The 23,737-nt window shown below is 36.0% G+C and overlaps 1 protein-coding gene across 8 annotated transcripts in view; it reads right to left on the bottom strand.

Annotated features, from left to right (window-relative positions):
* The window catches only part of YAP1 (Yes1 associated transcriptional regulator), a 103,710-nt gene that overhangs the window by 64,982 nt on the left and 14,991 nt on the right, over positions 1-23,737 (bottom strand). The window lies entirely within an intron of this gene.

Raw genomic sequence — 23,737 nt, 5'->3', positions numbered from 1 at the left:
GCTTAAACTGATACTCCTGAGCAAATAATAGTTTAAAGGAAACTACTACATGTTAGATGTCAAAGAGAAGTGCACTTTTCTATACACGTTAAAGACCCTGGCAGTATTATCCTTTCGTTTTATGATTGTCAGTCTCGGGGGAGGGAAAAGAGCCTGTGAAGGTAAGGAAACGAATGTGTTGAATACCAACTCTGACCTCATTTGCCATAACATCACTTAGGCCTGAGGCCCTGAACCAAGGACCAAGAAGAAGAGACAGGTTTCGGCAGTCACACAAAGCTATAGTCAGCTTTCTGTGTCTCATCAGACACCAGTAGCTTCCAAATAAGGATCTGTTCAGTCTGTTGGCTCATGTGTCCACTGTGAGGAAATCACGTTTAGTTATAAACCTTGAACCATATTTATTGAATATTTATGATTACATTCAAGTTTTCAACACAACAGGGCTTCAGCTACCCAAAATATTAATGTAGGATGAGTCTAACCATTCCCCAATGGCAAATGACCAGGAAGGCAGTGGAGAAAATTTGTAATAAACACTTCTAAGCAAAGTAGGCAATGACCCTACCAGAACGAAACACATGGAACTTTTAACATAAACTGCCAGCCTCTACCTCTGCCATTTTGATGAAATTCATACTATTATAATAGTCAAATAATCTTACATATTTTCTCTTTAATTACACTAGCTTTAGACAATAGTTTGATAACACTTTAGAATGTTTTCAATCATCTAAAAATCTTCATATTGAAATTAGCAAGATAACTTGGGGAAAGACCCCAAAATCTACAAGTTAACTTTTACATATTCTACACTGCATTTTAAGAAAGCATGTGGCAAAGGGTAGGTAGGATTCTTTCATTCATGGCCAACCAATCATCACTTTTCTTCCATCCATTAAATTCTTTGTATGGTCATGCCATGCTACTAATTTTTTTTTTTTTTTTTTGAAGAAAATGAACACTACATACTCATCCAAACCAGGCTTACCTTATTAGGTAGGGCTGGGTTACATAGAATATTCGGTAGTCTATCAACACTCAATTACAAATACAGATTAAATGTCTCCCTTCCCTCTCCTCTGTGCTCACCATGTTCATTAAAGGAGATGTATGTACACCTGGAACTTATATGTTATATACCAATTTTACCTCAATGAAAAAAAAGAGAAAAATATCATTTTGTAAATTTCCCAGTTCACCAGAATCAGAACAGGCTGAAAACTAGGATTCAAACTGCTTTTTTAAAGTTGTAATTGAAATGTGATCCTGTTAGTGAAAATACAGTTTTCTTCTTTGAATCTTTCATGTTAAATGACTATGAAATTCAATTATACTATGAAATATATTAACACCTTTTTGAAGGAGAGTTTTATGGATGCCGGTAGAAACAGTTACCAATAGTCACAGCCACAGTCATTAAAAGGAAATTAACAGAAAGGTTACACTGTAAACACTAAGTAACACGATCACTTAGGGACTTCGTGAACTATGCTAGAGAGTTGGATCCTCAATTTTATATGAGATATTGCCCACGGAGTAGTTTCATAGGTTTCTAGTTCTTAGGTGTTTGTTTGTTTGTTTAAGGAGGAAGAGGGCATTCCTCTTTCTGATTAAGATGACAAACATCCACCAGCTTACTGGGAACAAATCCAAGCTCTAGGAACCTAAAAAGTTGATGAAAAGCCTGTTTACCAGGTTCACTGGAAGTCTCTTTAAAACTCTCTTGCAATAACTATAACGATTAATAGCTAGAAAAGATTCCCCACAGCAGAAACATAATTTGGTTTTCTATGGAACTCATTTTGTTCAACCTCTAATTCACATATAATGTACACTTAGAGAATGATTCTTTAATATACTATCAAGAACACACTATTGGATATTAAGGTGAGAAGACTGAAAATCCTGAATTATAAAATAAAGATTATTTCTCTGTATCTTAAAAAAGAAAACAAACAACTCCACACAAGAGTTTTCATAAAATATTCTGTCCACTATGGTCAGAAGGAGCAGTGGCTGAGTGGTAGAGTGGGCAATAAATAGTGTCTGCCTATTATGAATCATTTGCATCTGGGAAATTGTGGAAAGTTTTTGTTACTATTGCTCAAGACTGACATAATGGAGCTGCTGAACAAAGACAAAATATTAAAATGGCTTAAGGGATGGAACAGACTAGACTTACTTGGAATGCCTACGTCTATAAAGGTGAAGTCCAAGTGGAGATAGGATTAAAATCCCAAACAGAAGGAAGATTCTCAAGTTCTCAAAATATGAAAGACACTTCCCACTTGAAGGAAAACTTCAGCCATCAATCACTATTTCATGTCTCCATGCCTTTGCTCACATAGTATCCCCCCCTTCAATTCCTTTCCCTCCCTCCTTCTCCTGTCAGAAGGCTTTGAGGCCAGCTCAAATGTCAGCTCCTAGGAGGGCTTCCCTAAGCTCTCCCCTCCTCCACTCAGCCCCCAACAGATCCAATTGCCCCTTCCTGCTTTCATGGAAATTTCTTTACAGCGTTACCACGATACTGATCAGAGGGTTATCATGCATACATGGCTTTCAACCTCCATTAAGACTGTAACTCATTAAGGCTCAGGACTCCCAATACATAATATACATTCATCAATATTCTAAGGAACAAAAGAGGACATTCAGGGAATCTTGTATTTATGAAGCTCTATGGAAGTGTGAGGTATTAGGGGAAAAAAGTAGTATATCACCATAACAAATATTAAGGCAGAAAATAAACCTAAGGATCTAAGTTAGTTTTATTAGTACTAAACCAAACTCTGCTTCTATTACTGTGTTTCCCCGAAAATAGGACCTAACCGGAAAATAAGCCTTAGCATGATTTTTTAGGATGCTGGTAATAAAAAATAAGCCCTACCGTAATTCCCAGAAAACAAGACCGGGTCTTATACTAATTATTGCTCCAAAAGACGCATTAGGGCTTATTTTATATTATGAGCATCCTGAAAAATCATGCTAGTGCTTATTTGCTGGTTAGGTCTTATTTTCGGGGAAACACAGTATATGAATTATTTCAGATGCATCAATCAAAGTGGGACACACCTGTATCAAAGATCCAGTGTTTATAGAAGAGCTCCTCAAAAATCTCAGAATTACTTAATCCAATATACTCATATTGCAGAGTAAGAAAATGCTAACAAAAGATAAAACTGACTTTTTCTTCTATAATTAAAGAGGTCCAAATAAGCAACATGTGGTGGCTTCTGTGGTTGGGGAAGGTGTGAAAGAATAGTTAACAAACAAACGAAAAACCCTGCTAATTCAAGCAACCTCCAAAACCAAGTCAAAGACTTCAGAAAACTAGCAACATTAGGCAGCATAAAAAATCCCATATCTACACAGCAAAACAAACAAAAAGAAAAATATTTGCAAACTATATTTCTGTAAGAGGTTAATATCCAAATTATACAGGGAGCTCATACAATAGTAGAAAAACAAATAATCCAATTTAAAAATGGGCAAAAGACATCTGTCTAAAGAAGATATACAAATGGCCAACAGGTACATGAAAAGGTGCTCACCCTCACTAATCATCAGCGGAATGTAAATCAAAATCACCTCGCATCTGTTACAATGGCTAGCATCAAAAAGAAAAGGACAAATGCCATCTAGGATGTGGAAAAAAGGGAATCCTTGTGCACTGTTGGTGAGAATGTAAACTGGTACAACCACTATGGAAAACAGTATGGAGGTTCCTCAAAAAATTAAAAATAGAACTACCATATGATCCAGCAATTCCACTCCTGGGTATTTATCTGAAGAAAACAATAACGCTAATTCAAAAAGATATAAGAATCCCACCCCCATTGGTCACGGCAGTGTTATTTACAGTAGCCAAGACATGGAAACAACTGAAGTGTCCATCGATGGACGAATGGGTAAAGAAGCTGTGGTACCGGTGGTCTCCTGCTATGTGGAAATACAGTATTTCTGTGAAATATTTTGTAAGCTGAAATGGTATAAAGAGTATCGCCCACTTTCCAAAAGTTTGCGTTTTGCCACTTCATTTTTATGAAAGACCTAGATTAGTACAGTAACAACTGTTTTTGTAAAAGGGATAATCCTCCTCAGATTACTTTCAGTTAGCAAAACAGGTACTAACATGCACCTTTTTTAAAAGGAAAGTGGTGCAATGCAAACTTTTGAAAGTGGGTAGAAAAGACATACATACATACATGTACACACATACATACACACACACACATACACATACACACAGAGGAATATTATTTGGCCATTAAAAAAACAACAAGGAAATACTGCCATTATGACAATATGGTTGAATTTTGAGGACATAATGCTAAATGAAATAAGTCAGATAAAGACAAATACTGTATGATCTCACTTATATGTGAAATCTTAAAAAGAAAAAAACAAACCCAAACTCCTATAAAAAAGGAGGTCAGATTTGTGGTTATCAGAGATGGCATGGGGGCGAAGGGAACACTGGGATGAAGGTAGTCAAAAGGTACAAACTTCCAGTTCTAAGATAAGTAAGTACTAGGAAGCAATGAACAACATGATGATTATAGTTAATATTGCTTAAGATACACATGAAAGTTGAGAGTAAATCCTAAGAGTTCTCATCACAAGGAAATAAATATCTATATTTTAAAAATATACAATATGTATTATATATTCCAACGCAGGCTGTTAAACTTTCCCTTTAATCACCCAGAGACAACACAACTTAATTCTACTAACTGAAGCAGACCCAAAATTATAGTCAGATCATTCGGTTATATTCTAGGCATAACCTGATTCTTTTTGATCACTAACTGATGATTAAGTCAATACAAGAGAACCACTGAAATCAAAGGGCAAACTTACATACAATGGTACAGGATTAGAGCTAGAAGGAAAAGTGTACACCATATGACTAATTGTTTCCTTTTATAGATGAGAGAACGAACAATCATTTTCTAAGTGCTTGCAATGGGACTAGAACGGATTTTCTGACTCACAGAGTAGTATGGCTTCTTTAAACAACGCCCAGACTGATCTCTTAAATTAAGGAGCTTGGTCTAGAGAGGTCAGAGTGAAAGGTGACGGGCCTACCTGCCCAACAAATGCGAACATCAAGGTCACTGGCAGAAGCAGCAGCTACAACTGCTTTGATGCCAATGACTCAGAGGTTGAGAAACAACTCACAACAAACCCATTTCATCAACATGTTGCCATTCTTCATTGGCCACGGGAGAGATTCTTACTGAAGACTATATGTGAACCCTATTAAATATGAGAATACTTCACTTATCCAGGTCGTCTATAAAGAAGGTGTACCCTAAAAGTTCCTTCACAGATAAGTGAAAGGACCTCCTCATTTGGACTCTCAGTGATTGGTATTTATTTACTGTTAATCCCCTGCCTTAAATTATGGGGAAACTATCTGAAAGTTACACTAAGGTTTCTTCTTTTGACTCCTGGACACACAGCTGTGTTCAATAAGGTTGTCTAGATTCCAATTAAGTGTGTTGTGGTTGAATGCTATTCTTGATCCTGTAAATTCAATCCTCCCTCACTTTGTAAGATGACCGAATTGGGACTCATGATGGTCACTCAATCATCTGCCTGAGATCATGACACTAGTGGGTGGAGGCAGAACTAAAATTCCAGTCTTCAACCCTCTCCCATACCAAAAACAATAACAACAAAACAAACAAACCTAAACCCAAGCCAAACAATATTATCCGAGCTACAGTTTACTTAAAACACTTACTGAACACCTACTATGTTTCCCTGAAAATAAGACCTAACTGGAACATAAGCCCTAGCATGATTTTTCAGGATGACATCCCCTGAACATAAGCCCTAATGCGTCTTTTGGAGCAAAAATTAATACAAGACCCAGTCTTATTTTCAGGGAAACACGGTACGAAGTGACAGGTACTGCTGACTTCAAAGTGAGTACCACACAGTTCCCGACCTGGAGAAGCTTCTTTCTACTGGGGAAGACCCACAAAAATAAAATTTTAATAAAAAGTGACAGGAAGCGCTCAATGTTTTTGGAAAAGTTCTTGGTCCAACCTACAGATACAGAGGGCACATAAGAAGAGATAACCTCTGACCCAAGTGCTGAATAATCTATAAAATTAGTTAATAGAAGAGGCTGGAAAAGCATTCCACAAAGCGGGGAAGCATGGACTAAATCACAGAGGTTTGGTTTTTGTCCACTTAAAGAGCTCAAGTAGATTTCAATTAAACAAACTCCTCTGGCCGAAGATTTAACCGATTCTAGCAATCAAGTATGTCTCCAAACATTATCAATGTTCCAGGAAGAGAGGACAAAAACCAACGCTGGTTGAAAAGCACTACTCTAATCTTAAAAATAAACATCATGTTCCATTCATTTTTGCACCTCTAGCTCCTAAGAGTCTCTTACATGCTCAATAATGTTGCTTCAATTAAGCTATGTTTCTTAATTGTATAACTAACATGTTATAGTAAAATGTTATTTAACAAATACTAGGCATATATATAAAACAAATATTTTGTGTTTTATAAAATATATTTATAAATGTGCCTATATTTAAAAATACATAACAAATGCTATATATATGAATTGAAAATATAAGAATAGATCCAGGAATACATGAATCACCAGGATAAGAATGGCTACACACCTCTAAAGAGTACACATAGAACATTTGTAATGTTAATAAGAACAGATATGGTTCAATTTCCATTACTGCAGGTTATTAGAAAACATTAATGATCTTTTCTTTTTTAAAACTTTTATTTAAGTGTGTTTTTCCAGGACCCATCAGCTCCAAGTTGTTTTAATCTAGTTATGGAGGGCTCAGCTCACAGTGGCCCATGTGGGGATCGAACCCGGCAACTTTGTTGTTAAGAGTACCGTGCTCTAACCAACTGAGCTAACCGGCCACCCCAACACTAATGATCTTAATACTTACTAAGAACGAAATGCAGTAACTTTGATTCCAAATTTAGAAGTCCCTATGTGGCAGAAACATTTACAGTGAAGAGATCTAGTGACCCCATTCTTGCCACTAGGCTATGAGAAGTTGTTTCATCCTCAGGCCAAAACACAGAACAACGGTGTGAATTTCCCATGTTTCTCTTCCTTTTGTATGATGACATGTCAAAATGGCAAAGTCACAAGGGAGGTACATCTGGGATGCCTGATTCAACACAAAGAAGGGTACACCCTAGAAAGCCACCAGATTGCAAAAAATACTTTGTGAATGAGAAATAGCATTTAGCCAACTGAGATTTCTGGATCATCACCCAGCATTACATAACCTACCTAATACAAAGTACAGATGGTTCCTGATTAATGATAATTCAACTTACAATTTTTCAACTTTTCGATGGTGCAAAAGCAACATCCATTCAACAGAAACCAGCTAGGCTAAACTATAATGTTCGATAGGTTAGGTGTATTAAATGCTTTTTCAATTTACAATGCTTTCAACGTACGATGGCTTTAATTGGGATGTAATCCCATCGTAAGTCAAAGAGCATCTGTACAGAAAAATGCTGCTGGTATCTAGCATGTCTATTCAGATGTTTAAGACAAGAGTACTTCCAGAAGAATCTTTATAGGCTGTAAACTCCTCACCTATCACATAGAAAGAAATGAGGGTACAAAATTTTCATTATTACTATTTTTAATTAAAAAGGAAGGACTTGAATAGACAGTTCTCCAAAGAAGAGACACAAATGGTCATTAAGACATGAAAAGACGTTCAACAGCACTAGCCATTAGAGAAATACAAATCAAAACCACAATAAAATACCCCCTCATGCCCATTATGATGTCTACTACCAAAAAGGAGAAAACAAGCATTAGTGGGATGTGGAGCACTTAGGAACCCTTGTGCATTGCTAATATGAATATAAATTGGTATAGACATTGTGGAAATGTTTGGCAGGTCCAGAAACACTTAAACATAAAATTATCATATGACCAAGGAATTCCACTTCTAGATATATACCTAAATAATTAAAAGCAGGAACCCAAACAGATACATGTATACCAACGTCTACAGCAGTATTATCCAAAAATTAAAAACATCCCAAGTGTCCATGAATGAACAAAATGTGATATACATATACAGTGGAATACTACTCAACTATAATAAGAATGAAAGTCTGATACACAAATATTGTATTATTCTACTTATATTAATTACCTAAAATAGGCAAATTCATAGAGACAAGGTAGAACAAAGGTTTCACCTATCACTTGGGAAAGAGAAGAATGGAGAGTTACTGTTCATATAATAGATGAGCAAATTCTGGAAATGGATATTGGTGATAGTTCATAACACTGAACTATACACTTAAAAATGGTTAAAATGTAAATTTATGGTATGTATGTAGGTCATGTACAATTTAAAAAATTTTTTTAAGGTAAAAAAGTTAGTCATGCAGACTATTTGATGTTTCTTTTTCCTTCACAGCCTATGACCTGGTGAAAATTCTTCTAAATGTGTTATTGAACTACAATTTCAATACTATCTTCCAAGAATTGCAACCAGCTTAAACTCAAAGGAAACTACAAACGGGAAAAATTCAAAGAAAAATCAAGATCTCTATGAAGTCTCTGTTGACTTCACAAATCCACTTGATACCACTGGGAGATGTAGGCTTTGGCAGCTGCGTACACGTATGGCAAGCAAGTAAGGCAGCAGAAATTCTGGATGAACTGCAGCAGAGCTATAAACAAAGAGCTCCAGCTCCAAAACTACAAAGGCAGACAGACCAGCCTTGTGGGCAAATCAACGCGATATACTCTTTTTAGGGAAAAGATTCAGGCTCATATCATACCCTCAAGAGACATACTTTTAATTGACTCTGAAAATAGTAGATTTGGACAGAAGTCAAAGTAGAGTATTAAGCTGTGCAGGGTGAAAGATTGGGTCCATTGTTCTAAGACACTGCCATACAATCATCAAAATCAAGTAAACATCTCCTAAATGGAATCCCAAGCCATTAAAATTGGCAAACATAAAGACTCTATGTATGTTGGAAAATGTTTGATAATTGCATCAAGGTAAAGAAAATGAAACTTTGTACTTATGATTCCAGCTACATAAAAGAAATACCGTTTGGATATATGTATTTTCGAAAGGAAATGTACAAAAAAAAAAAAAAAAGATCTATCACACGTGTAAGAATTTTTCATCCTTTAAAAGTCGTTAACATTTTAATGTCATGAAATAAAAATACTTTAGGGATTAACACAAGTATCAGGCCAGTAGACATTTTTTAATTACTGCAGGCCATGCAAAATCCTACAGACACTTTGGGAATTACAGAATAAATACAAGACAGAACACTTACTCGCTTGAGTATGCCACGTAAAGGGAGAAAAAGAGTTGGACGATATTGTTAGATAACCAAATATATTATTTAACTCAGGCTTAACTTAATAACTAAAATTATTTATCATTAGATTTTATATCTCAAGAATCTGCTATGCAAGATCATTGAGCACTAAGCCATCATTTTAAAAGTTCCCCAAATACTGGCTGGCCATACTTCAGTTAGCCAAAGATCAAAACATCCTGAGACTTCTTGCTTGACAAAAGGCAAGGGACACTAAAGTGCCACTCCTAATTTCTGTGGAAAGAAGTGAGCACACTGCTTGTAATCTCTTTCTTAGCAAAGAGGAGAGAAGTAAAAAAACTGAAATGTAAAGAAAACGAGGGTATGTTCTCCTCCAGTCTGCCTAAGCATTGTAGAGAAATCCATGAGTTTTCTCTGGCACTGGTTAGCTGGTCCCATGGCTATCTTCTCACTTCATTTGTGACAACTTGTCCTGTTTATTTAGCCTTGAGAAGTTATATGCAATGATAACCTCAAGTCCCCCCATGGGAACGTCTTGGTGTTGAAATGTGCCCTAGTAATGTATATTCTTTCATTTATGCAATTAGTCAATGAGTGTTCCTGAATACCAACTATGGGCAAAGTCAGCATGCATGGCAATGTGGGGTACAGAATAAGTGAGACCAAGTTCCCAACCAGAGTCCCAAGTCTCAAAAGACCAGAGCAGAGATAGGACGGAAATAAATTTAATTTTACATAACTTCAAACAAAAGCAATCATTTTAACATTCCCAAACAATCTTCCCACTTTCCATGATCACAAAAGCAATACCCTTACTTTTTTCACTTCCTGTACTCAGCAGTAACAAGTTTGGCTTACGGATTTAAACTCGGCTCCCTGCCTGACAGGCCACCTTCCACACAAGCTGCTAGGTCAGCTTCCCTTAAACACAATTCATAGCTGGTCTCTCCCCTCCCTTTACAATAATAAATCTAGCTTCCCCCTTATCCACCTCCTGGCTTAACACTCAATTTGACCCCTTAAGATCTCACCAGCTTCCTTTCTCTCTTGAAGATATGCTCTCTATTTTGTGTCCAGCACACAGGTCATGCTCATCTTATATTCCACCCCCCTGTATAAACCATGCCTCTTCTTTCTCTTATCCTATGGCAGCTTTAAATTCTGACTCTAAAACAGCTCCTTCAGGAAGCTGAAGATTAACTCCACTAGCTGGCAACCATCCTATCTGAAAATGCTCAAGATGTATAGCATTAATATTTCTTTAATGTGTTGCTTTATAGGTAAAATCACGCGCCACTCACCCACACACACCCCTCCATACTCCAGGATGGTGTTTTGTCCAGAGTGGTTGGTCACTTTAATAACCTAAAGGAGCTCATACTTCAAAAAGTAATTAAATAAAAACTATATAGCAACATGTGAAGAGGTAAAAGACAACAGCAATAAAATAGCATATTCTAATAGGTTCTATCTTATGCTGCTAGTGGGAGGACAAATATTTATAACTTTATTGAAGAGTTGTCAATATTCAATGTCTATAGCACAATCTGAAAACACACAGCCAAAATGTTATCAATGGGTAATGAGATTATGGGTATTTTATTTGTTCTTTTGGACTTTCTTTAATTTCCCCTCTATATTGAACCTCCATTCCTTGTGCAATAAAAAATATACTTCTTGATACAATGATCAGGAACTTGCAGAAGATGAGTAAAGGCATTTCATATATTCGTGTATTATCCAGAGAATTGTAAGATAACACTTTAAAAGGCCTATCAAGTAAATACTCATTCAAATAAACATAACCGTTCTAGTGCTGCATACCTACCCCAAATTTGAGACCAATACTGAGTAGGTATCATTCATTCTTATGGGACCCCCTACACCTGCCACATTTATGCCATCCAGAACCCATCAGTGTGTGGTACACAGGGAGCACATAAGATTTATTGAACTGAATGAACCATTGCTAAACCATGTAAATCTTAATTGTACGTCTTGTTTTTTCAGTTTTCTATTCACAAGATTTTTCAGACAGATAAACTGAGTCCAAACCTACGCTCCTTTTGCAGAAATACAGGCTCTCATAAATGTACACATATCTCAGCTTTCAAACCAATGATCTTCTTAGGCTCCCCAAATACCTGAAACCAGGTATTTAAAGACAAGTCACATATTTACTTGCAGATTAGAGCACAAAGCTACAATCTCTCTTATAAGTCAACTAAGAAACACCAAAGTTTCCCAAGCATGTTTAAGCATGTTCTATTATTTTCCTATGTTATGAAATGGGTTAAACTTTAAAACAGACTAAAAACATTCAAAATTGTTTCCAATACAGACTTTACGTTAATTAATCTAAATAATCAAGGACAGTCATAGTTAATTAATACCACCCGGAATCCTAAGAACCCAGACTTCCTAAAAACCCTAAAAGTAAAAATAAAAGACCACCACAGAGAATCTGCCTGTTTAAAAGTCATTCTCAAAGGCAGAGATTCAATGATGAAACTGAATTCTGCTTGTGCTTCTTCTTCAATCAGTTGGCCAAGATATTTATCCTCTTTTAACCTTAGTTTCCTCATTTGTAAGCAGGGGTGATGCCCACCTTCCTTAAGTGTAGAAGGTACTCAATATTATAGTTCATTTCCTTTAGGATCTGGATTTATTTCAGCAATTGAATTTAATAATTTCAAAAGGGAGAAGAGACCTAGAAAGATCATTTTATTAACCCATATACTTTAGCATATACATTAATAATTTCCTTAATGGTAGGAAATTATTTTATGTCTTTATGGTCAGAACAGGGACGAGAATTTACACGTATACATGGCCTAGTGGGAATGTTCTATTATATTACATTATAAACCATTGTGGGGCTGTGATGGGGATTATGAGAAATTCAGCTAAGCACATACATAGCACAGTGCCTGGTTAAACAAAGATTCCATTATATTTTAGTATAGAATAGTGGTTAAGAGCATGGACTTTGGTGCCAGATTGACAGAGGTGGAATCCTGGCTGTGCCACCTATTAGCTATATGATCTTGGATGAACTGGGCCTCAGTTTCCTCATCAGTAAAATGGGAATAATAGAGTTGTTGTGAGGATTCAATGAGTTACTACACATAAAGGACTTAAACCAGTACCAGAACATAATATTTAACAAATGTTAGTCATTATTGTTGATATATTTTAGAACAAATCATACCCTTGACATTTATGAATATAGTAGGAGCCAAGTGAAGTATTTCAATTTCATTCAACAACATCTGAGCAGAAACTATCGCTGGAAGAGGAATTAAAGACATGGCCCCAAAAAAGAATGCATGTTCCAGAAGGAAGGTAACCAAGAACCTCAATCCTCTCTAAGTACTGGAAGTACCTTACCGTCAATCAAATCTAAGGTCCCATGAATTGTAAGAGGTACCCAAATTTCAGAGTCTAAAATGTGAAAAATATATGTACTAGAACTGAAGAAATGCTATAGGAATAAAAATGAGTGAAGTTAACGCCACAAAAGTTAAGATGGGGAGATTCAAATATTGTCCATGAAAGCTACAGGAAAATTTGTGCTGTCATCTGAGCTGGAGCTGAGGCTTAAATGATAAAAATGAAGAGAGGCTGGAGAGACCTTCTTGGGTAAGTAGCCCAAAAAGGGGGAACATGCCAGGCAAAGTTACAAACGTGTGAACATGCAGTCACTGTAGTACAACTGGCGATGCATGGTGAGCAGGGGGAGAGGTGGTAGACAGATGAGGCTAGAAAGGAGATTTGGGGCCGGGCTATGGACCTTAAGTGCTAGGCTCCATGACTTGTACATTACTTAAATGTGACTTAACTAATTTAACTAACCAAACTAATTCCTTGATATAACTGACTCAACTAACTCAACCTAATTGATTTTTGATTAAGTGACCTATCTTAACTACCTGGGTCAGGTAACAGGGCTTCTCTTCTGTATCTCTCTGGTGGACCGTGGCTTCACAACCACTTTTGTCTTGAAAAGACTTTAAAATATTCAGGTATTAAAACACTGCAAATTTTGACAAGCATAAAAAATAAGATGAGTTAAGCAAAGGAGTAGGAAAAATAGAACTACATATAAGGTAGCTTGAATCTGAGAACAAGAATCCTCAATTTGCGAAGTATTATTCATCTTGCTCATAACATGAAGACCTGTAAAGCCTGCTGTTTTGATTTTGAACAATTCAAACTAATAGGTTGAAAAATATGGCCAACATTTTATAAATATGTTAAGACTCACAGATGAACTTATTTCTTCCTGCTTCCTAATAATCTTTTGTTACCTTCAATTCCCCCCCCCCTCCACCCCCCAGTTCAACATTCATGGTTTCTGGAGCTTCAATTTCCCAAAATGAAAGACTTAGATGATACATTACATGTTTCTTGTCAAGCTGCTTACAGTTAACATAAAAACAGACATTTCTTTCCACGTTTGAAGACAAGTTCTATGGGTTAAGGGCAGAGGCCGGTCTTGGGTATCAATGTTATTTGTGGTATACTAGAACTCCTTCCTAAATTCTTTGAAGAAATTGTTCACATTTTGCCTCTCCTCTCCCTACAAAGAAATACTTGCTTGTCCACTCAAAAGACATACACAACCAAATATGTGTGTCTGGGATTCTGACCAATCATTGGAGACCAACATAAGCACTGAGTCGAACTGCAATAATTAAGCAGAGTATTTCTATTCTTAGGAAACAGCAGGGTTTGGTTCAACTGGCAACACTCCTGGCTTTTGGATCAAGAGGTCACAGTCTCACATTTCACAGAAGAACTCCAGTTTACAACCCTTGCTAACACTCCTGCAGAATAATTCAAGAGGCCTTAAACGACAGCTCCATCGAAAACCAAGTGTCCAGTAAAACAGCAAATTTAGAAATATGGAAATAAACTCAGCATATGAATCTTTCTTTTAAACAAAAGACTGTATGCTTAGAAATAAGAGAGGGAGAGGGAGAGAGAGAAGGAGAGGGAGATGGAGAGGAAGAGGGAGAGGGAGATGGCCAAAGGTGGGATAATGAATTATTTGAATTATATTTCATAACTATGTTGACATTTGCTGTAAACATTCCCTGTTCCATAAAGAATAGGGCAATATCTGCAATAAAGATTTTATTAAAAGTAAGCTTCTGGTCTCTAAATATTCCTATTAAATAATTTAGCTTCATACTAGCATGGTGGGCTAAAAATATAGGAAAAAGTTTTGCAAAAATGAGAGGCCATATCAAGTTATTTCATGTAGACAATCCACAAGCACACAACTCAGACAGGGTGGCACCAAGTGATTAACAGCCCTTTACAAAAATAGATAAATAATGTTGCAATACATGAGCTCTCATTTGAAGCACTCGGCTGAATTCCTGAAAGCAGAAGCTTATTCTGTACTTTAAAAATAAGCATCCTAGTAAAAACAATAAGCATCATTTAAAATTCATACGTGTCTGAAAGAATACAGAGGTCCTAAAATATCGTAAGGTAAATTTCCTTAAATCAAACTACTTTTTCCCTACTTAAAATTACACAATTAAATATTTTACTCCCATGGAAATAATTCACAAGCCCCTAAGATCATTAACTATATAACTTGAATTATGTACACAGTTGGGAAAAAAATTATCTGGGTGTGGGTACAGCAAGTTTTTTTATAATACCACGAATTTTCAGTTTTTCATGTAAATGGGCTTGTCTGGTACCATTAATTATAGTGTTCAAACAGCTTTAGTTATGAGCTCTTGATCACAGGTCTGGAGCCAGAAGACCCAGGAGGCCATCCTGTCTCTTCTCACACTGGATTGCCAATGCTAGAATGCCCTCCAACACACATCTGCCAGTCTGCACATTTGTTTAGTCTTCTTTACACGCCTTTATGATGAGGCTATTTTACCTTAATCAGGTACTATGAAAGAAATCATTCTTACCGCTTCACATTCCTAGAAGTGGGAAATTCCAACTAGGACAGTTCCATTAAGAAAGAAGTTATAAGTGAGTGTCGATTTCAATTTGCTACTATTTTCATGGTTAGTATATAAAGTCAGAGCAACATGAGCGCAAGTGAAATCCTTATTAAATTTTAATCCAATGTGTAAGTACTAACATAATTAAGTCAACTAAAATACTGGTTTTCAGATAAAGCAAGATGTCTATGTAACCTTTCCTCATGACCTGCTCTTAGGAATAAACAAGGCCACGTAATAAAGGACAACATTTATATGGTCCTTTACAGTTACGTAGTACTAGCACATATATCATCACAAATGTATATAAAATAATAAAGGGAACTTAAATCAGCAGCAGTTGGTGGGGAAAGGAAGTGCTAGCTAAACTGTGGCATCTATAAAATGAGATCCACCCATTTCACAGCTTGATGTATGCGCTTAATGATTTAGAACAGGGGTGTCCAAACTGCGGCCACTGCGGCCCGCAGGCCAACTGTGGCCTGCAGGCCAACTGTGGCCCGCCAGCCATTGTCAATGGGCCCACAGCAAATTCCAAAAATATATTTAGTTTACTTAACTAAACCAGGTGAGGCAATACGTACTTCACCTCGAGTGAGTGGCCCGGCTGTTTGTGTATTTTAGCGCATATGGCCCTTGGTGAAAAACGTTGAAAAAAGTTTGGACACCCCTGATTTAGAATATATATGATAAGTATATGTTGAACTGGAAAAGTCTTTTCAATTCATTCAATGATTAGATAAGTGGATGCAAACATCAGAATCACTGGGGGAGCTTTTGAATGAGTAGATAAGTCATCCTTACTGGTATCATTTTTTTAAGGAACATGGTAAAGAAATTAAAGCATCCTACTTCAATTCAAGAAGTGTTTATTAATCACCAAATGTGTATGCAATGTTGAATGAGTTTATGAGAAATACAGCATAGATTTAACTCAGTCTATCAAAAAACTTTATTGATCACAGAGACAGCCACAGATTTAATAGAGATAGCTGGTGCTATGGAATGACACAGGTAGATGGATATAAATAACTTCACCTCTTCAAGGCAGACTCCCATCTATAAAACATGTAACATTTACAATTTTAAGACTACAGAGATTAAATGAGATAAGGCATGGTAAGTATTCATAAAGCAAGTATAAACATGGTTTCTCCAACTTTAAAGCAGTAATATCAAATGTAGTACGTAACACAAATTTTACATGTTCAAAAGGAAGTTTAAATGTTTTTCTTTGAAATTAAATATAAATATAAATCACTACTCTACTCACAATATATTAACATTCTTCCATACATGTAATGAATCATCAGCAATTTGCATTATTGGCTACAATGGATTAAAAAATTTCTAAGTTGTATTTAACAATCAAAACAGTCCAAAATTAAAACTGATTGTAAAGAAGAGATTCCAAAAGATATGGTAAGTGTGTGGACTGGCTATCCTGTGGCTCTGACAACAATGAATAGTTCTTGTCTCAGAAGGCTATATAAAAGCCTTTTTTTTAAGGCTCTCAGGGATAGGGACTGTCTGTCAGTTTTTGTGCCAACAGAGAAGATACAAATGAGAAAGAGCTGTCAGTTTAAATTTCAAATTGCTTTTTTCTAATACGTTTTTTACAGTTCAATAGATAATTCATGGTGTTAGTATTTGCTCAAACAGAACCAATATTTCTTAAAATCAGTTTGCATTCTTACTAAAACTATAACTCCAAACTAATCACTGATTATTTATATAGAAAGGTCAGCCCTCTCTAACTCTTTCAGCCCTAAATATTAATTCCACCTTAATTTCCATCTAGATCCCTTAATGTCATTATTAGAGCTTGTCCACTTTTCATTTTTCTCCAGGTTAAGTCACACTCAGAAAAACCCCTCCTCCAAAATACCCTTCCCATTGCCAACATTACTGTTTTTGCTTAATGGTAGTATTTATATATCAAACATAGTATACTTTATGTTAAATTGAAAGTATTGTAAATACAACATCATATCAGAAAATACTTGTTGATATTTATACGTAGACCTGAGAATTCATGTGAATTCTTAAATTGATTTTTCAATTTAAGAATTCTAAATTTAAGACTTTTAGAGCTGGAAAAGTTCTTAGAGATCATGTATTCCAATTTACTGATTTTATAGATGAGGAAACCAAGGCTCTTGGAATTACGTGAGTAAATCAGCCAGCCAGCCACATTACTAAGCATATGCCAGACACTATGCTAAGTGCTTAAGACATAATGGTGAACTGAATAGGCCTTGCAATATCCAGTGGGGGATATAAGCAATCAGGCAACGGAAATTCAACTCAGAAAATCACTCACAAAAAAGCAAAATCATCAAAAGGATGCAGTATTCAGTACAGAATAAAATCCTATTCTATCTAAACCTATGCAGCCCTCGAATGCAACCAAAGGCCAAACTCCTCCACAAATCTTCTCCACCAGCTCTAACACCGCAAGCAATCTTTTCTTTGGGTTACTAACAGACAACTTACTTACCGTGCTTCCCCAAAAATAAGACCTAACTGGACCATCAGCTCTAATGTGTCTTTTGGAGCAAAAATAAGACTCAGTCTTATATTATATATTAAAATATTACACTATACCGGTCTTATATTACAATAAGAGCCAGTATTATATTATATTACACCCATCTTACACTAAAATAAGACCAGTCTCATATTAATTGTTGCTTATATTATATTTATATATAATATTATATATTATATATTATACTTGCTTATATTAATTTTTGCTCCAGACACATTACAGCTGATGGTCTGGCTAGGTCTGACTTTCGGAGAAACATGGCAGTACTTAGGGCTCACCACATTGTTTAGCAGTCCAAAGATATTTTATAATGCCATTACTGTTTTGTGTACCTTGCTTCCTAACTGAGGATAGGGACCACATGCTCTTAAATGCTCATGTTCTTCTGAACGGTGCTGAAGCTTTCTGAAGGCACCAAAACAGATGAAAATAACAATACTTCTGAAATGACTTGGAAATATATAAAAGCAATTCTCACTATCTTTTGGTGAGCAGTTAGCATGTGCTGGCACTATGCTGGGTGCAGGGTATACAGCACAAGTGTTTTAAGTGAAAATATATTCCCTAACACAGCAAGATTCATGGGAGGCCAGAAGAAGGGACTTTAAGGCAGACTTGGGACTAGGAAAAATCTGGGAAGACACTCTAGAATTAAAATCTGAGCTGAACCCTGAAGGAATTTGTCTGTCATTTAAAAAGTTCCTGGAGGCGGGTGTATGTGTAAGAAAATCCAAAAAGCAATTTCCAAAAACTATCACTTAGCTAAACACTATAGAAAATATCTTAAATCTCAATCTAGGTCACATAAGTAGGAAATTTCTATTATAAGTGCCACAGTTAATTTCACCCAATGTGTGAAATCCAAGAGGATTAATTCAGTGATTAGGCTGCCATTTTTAAAAACTCTAGTACTTGGGGGGCACCCTATAATAATACAATGTTTCCCTGAAAATAAGACCTAGCTGGACAATCAGCTCTAATGCGTCTTTGGAGCAAAAATTAATATAAGCTTATAGTAAAATAAGACTGGTATAATATAACATAATACCAGATATAATATAATATAATATAATAATACAATACAATATACCAGGTCTTATATTAATTTTTGACAAAAGATGCATTAGAGCCAATTGTCTGGGTAGGTCTTATTTTCAGGGAAACACAGTACTCTTCTTTTTCCCTTTAGTCTATGTTGTTGACTAAACATAGGTTGGACTAAGCATAATCATGGGTTGAGGGGCAGGGCAGAGGGGGATAGTTACAGAGACATAGTAAATTAGGAAATACTTGTCTCTTATAGGTAATGTCCATGAGTAGAAAACCATTTCATATATCCTAGGTTATCGAAGTTACAAATGTCAATCCTTTCAAAGGATTTGAATTAAAAACAGATTTCAATTCTCGTAAAATCACTGATTTTACCAGTTGATGCTTTCTTGAAATTGAAATTACAGGTATAGCAAAAAACCATTTTTCTCAGTCATTTAAAAATGTTGAAATTGAATCCAGAACAATAGGGAAATAGATTTTTAATAGGACAGAGAAAATTCTGTAGAACAATGACTAATTTTTTTAAGACTTCAGACTGCAATACAGAAAAGCTCCTTAGTTCTCCAAGTTTCATACACCAAAGAGTGAAAGTTGTGGAGGAGGCCAGATGGCTCGGTTGGTTAGATCGCGAGCTCTCAACAGGCTGCTAGTTCAATTCCCGCATGGGATGGTGGGCTGTGCCCCCTGCAACTAAAGATTGAAAACGATGACTGGACTCAGAGCTGAGCTACGCCCTCCACAACTAGACTGAAGGACAATGACGTGGAGCTGATGGGCCCTGGAGAAACACTCTGTTCCCCAATAAAATAAAAAAATAATAAAATATCGTTAAAAAAAAGAAAAGAGTGAACGTTGTAAAATCCACAGATCAGAAGCATTCTGTTTAAGATAAAACGATTCATAATAATTTTATCCTGAGCAGATTGAAGCTCATGGGTTTTCACTTCATCATCAGACACAAATGAGACCACTTCATTTTCTAGCACTGTTTAAAAAAAAAAAAGAGGGAGAAATGATGTTTCCATAGATAGACAACAAAGTTACCTAAACTGTGAAAATCAAACTCCTCTTAAACACAGACTCCAGGACTAAAGGATGTATACATTAGGTTGAAATCCCTCTGATAGACAACTCCCAACATCTGTTTCTGTGAGTTTACGCAAAACTGCTGGACAAGATCTGCATTGATAAGATAACCTGATTTTAATTAACTAAAAGCGAGTGGGGGATGGAGGGAATCCCATTCTTGGATGCTGAACTAGTTCCTGAAAACTCAAAAACTAGCTTATATCCTACAACCGCTTAATAATCTAACTGTTAAGAAACTGGGTTTAGAGTGCTTGAAACCCTCCTGCTCTTTAGAAAGTAAGCAACTGACAATAATTGAAGAGGGCAAGCTTTGCACAGCAGTAATGCTGAACTCCTACTTCACACAGGCTGCAGGGTGGGGGCCTCGGCGACTGCTGGCACGCAATCACTGACTTGCTCAGCAACTTGGCCGTAATGGCTTCAAATTGCAGGCCTGAGGAAATGCTCCATAAATAGCTGCTCTTTTTTCTTTTGAAGCCTCTTCATAGACCCACTACAACTCCACTACCAAAAATGGAGGAGTCACCATGGAACTTTAAAAAAAAAAAAAAAAGTCCAGAGAACTAGGGATATCTTGCTCACCACGTTTGTCGTTTCGGGAGTATAAATCACAGTGCTGAAACCCAATTCACTATTTAAATTCAACTTTTAGGTACCATTAATTACAATGAATTAAATCAGTTTTTTATGAGCACTCGCTCAACTTCATGAAGAAGAAAAGCACTGTCGTTTTATAGGCCTTGAGAAAAAGACAGATGCGCTTAGTTTTGAAAATTAAATGTTTGAGAATGTCTTTGTTAACTCCCAGTGAAGCAGCGATCCTCGACTGTTCATTTATAAGCAACCTGGAAACCTAGACGCGTGTGGTGTGGTCACAGAAAACACTTCTGGAAGCAGGAAAAACAAATACAAACGTTCTAAAGTCACTGGGAGTTCTCACCAACAGTGTTACGTATATTTACGTATGCCTACATACACACATATAGCTTGAAAATTCAGATAACTTACTAGTCTGTAAATTAACAGAAATTCGATAGTCAATTAATCAAGTGAAATCTTTTAGCAAGAACCCTACAGATTTTTCTCAACTTAATTGAATTCAGGTCGAGAAAGAGAGCAGCAATATAATTAAATCAAAAATCAAGCAGGTACCAGGAAATCCAGGTTCCATTTCTGCTACAATTTTCCATGTGAGTTCACACCGAAATTAATCTAAAGATAAATAACTTAAAATGGGATAGGTTTGTTTTTTGTAAAATACCAGAGTCAAGTTCTAGAAAATAATTATAATTAGATGTCAATTACAATGCATAGACTTGAACAGAAATGTTAAATTGTGACCAAAAAGTCCATATTCTGTCGAACCTACTGAATGGTGTAAAAATAACTTGCCTGGTTTGCTGGTCTCCCAAGAGGAAACACCTATCAACTTGTATCACATTATTCACAAAAAATGAGATTTTACTTAATAGTATAAACTGTTTTCCAGGGACATATGTTCTACCCTTCGTTTTTCAGGCACCAGATGATAATTTAGCTGTCTTGAACGTTATTTTTAAAAACTTCCCATTTAAGTGTGGTAGACTGAAAAACATGGCCACGATATTTTGCAACTCCTCCTATCAAGAGGCAGAGTCTACTTCCCAATCCTTGAATCTAGGCTGACCTTAACACACAGACGGACAGAATGTAGAAGTGACATTATGTAACAGCCTCAGAAGTTTTGCAGCTTCTTACGCCCTCCTGTTAGAAGGCTCCACCAACATGTGAGGAAACTTCTGTGTGCACACAAGAGGTCATGTGAGCATACAGCAAGCAGCAGCAACCTACAAGCCAAGGGAACAAGACTCAGAATGAAACCTACCTTGCTGGCACCTTGATCTTGGATTTCACAGCCTCCACAACTGTGAGAAATGCTGGGTGGTTGCTTAATATAAAGCAGAATTGAAATCTTAACAGCCTAATACGTTGCTGTCCACTATATTCATTTCCTAATTACTAGCATTCCTGAAACTCCTTACTTCCTTCCAAAACCATACTAAACTCTGAGTTTAGGTAAAGAATTCTGACTGCTCTGTGTCCCACAAAATTTTATTAATCAATTTAAATCCTAGTGTTTTAAAAAACAAAATTTAGTTTCCACAGTAGCTTATAATAGTGATAGGCAAAGTATTAGGTTTGCTTTACAATTTAATAAAATTGATTAATAAACAAGCTCTAAAAATATTTATCTGGTTTTGGTAATATAAAATGGATTAAACCATCTGGTTCAGCATTTCAAAAATTCTAAAGCTTAGTTTAAAAACTTCCTTAAATATGAAAGAAAATGTTTCAGTCATCAGCAGCTTTCCCACTGTTTCCCTGAAAATAAGACCTAGCCAGATAATCAGCTCTAATGCATCTTTTGCAGCAAAAATTAATATAAGACAGGGTCTTATAGTAAAATAAGCCCGGTTCTTATATTAATTTTTGCTCCAAAAGACGCATTAGAGCTGATTGTCTGGCTAGGTCTTATTTTCGGGGAAACATGGTATGCAACTTTAAAAACTAAAAAGTGTAACTTTTACACCATATTTTACTATTGATTCAAGTTGTGCAGTGATAATATCTAAAACAGAAATAGTTGATCCATGAAAAGGATTTATAAGAATAGATGAACAAACAAAACAGAAATAAACTCACACAGAGAACAAACTGATGTTGCTAGATGGGAAGGGGGTTGGGGGATGGATGAGAAAGGCGAAGGGATTAGGAAGCACAAATGACTAGTCACAAAATAGTCAAGGGGATGTGAAATACAGCATGGGGAATTTAGTCAATAATGTTGTAAAGACTATGTATGGTGTCAGACTAGTACTAGACTTAATCGGGGAAATCACTTTTTAAATTATGTAAATGCCTAACCACTACGCTGTACACCTGAAACTAATATACAATAACATTGAATGTCAACTATAATTTAAAATATACATAGTCACAGGATGTAAAGCACAGCATAGGGAATATAGTCAATGGTATTGTAATAACCATGTACAGTGTCAGAGGGGTAGTAGACTTGTTGGGGTTATCACTTTGTGAGACGTGTAAATGTCTAATCATTATGTTGTTTTGTACACCTGAAACTAATAATAAAGAGAAAAAGGGGTTTATATTCATTTTGTATACTTCTAATAAAGTTTACTTGGTAAACAAATAAGCATTAAGCTAAATTTAAACACTACCAGAAAAATGAAAACAATTCCTTTCAACTAGCATTTTCTGACAAATAGTGTCATAAAGTATCAAAAATTATCTTAAATAGGCTGTAACCTCAAAATAAACTTTAAAAATACATACAGGATACAATTGTATTTTACAATGTTCATGTAACAGATAGTCCTCACTTATAAAACATTTTTTTTCAAGCAGTGGATGAAACCAGGCCATTTAATAGTTTTTCAAGTGTTTTGATATTTGAACTGCTTTTTTTTAAATGCCCAAAATCAGAGGGCAGACTTAACTACAGCTTCACTGAGGACAGGAAGAGTCTCTTAAGATACAAATGTTATTCCAGGTGGGAAGATTAAGCCTTTTGTCTGTTAGGAGAAAACCTTTTTGCAGCTCAGTCGGACTCCCCACCTCCTTCCTCTACACCCACACTCACTGAATTGAAAATACTAATTCCATAAGGATAACCTTAGTCCAGTCTCTTCAAGGTCCGATAACCACCAGCTCA

This window comes from Rhinolophus hipposideros, assembly GCF_964194185.1.
Source record: "Rhinolophus hipposideros genome assembly, chromosome: 10".
Lineage (NCBI taxonomy): Eukaryota > Metazoa > Chordata > Mammalia > Chiroptera > Rhinolophidae > Rhinolophus > Rhinolophus hipposideros.
This window is presented reverse-complemented; position numbering and strand designations above follow the sequence as displayed.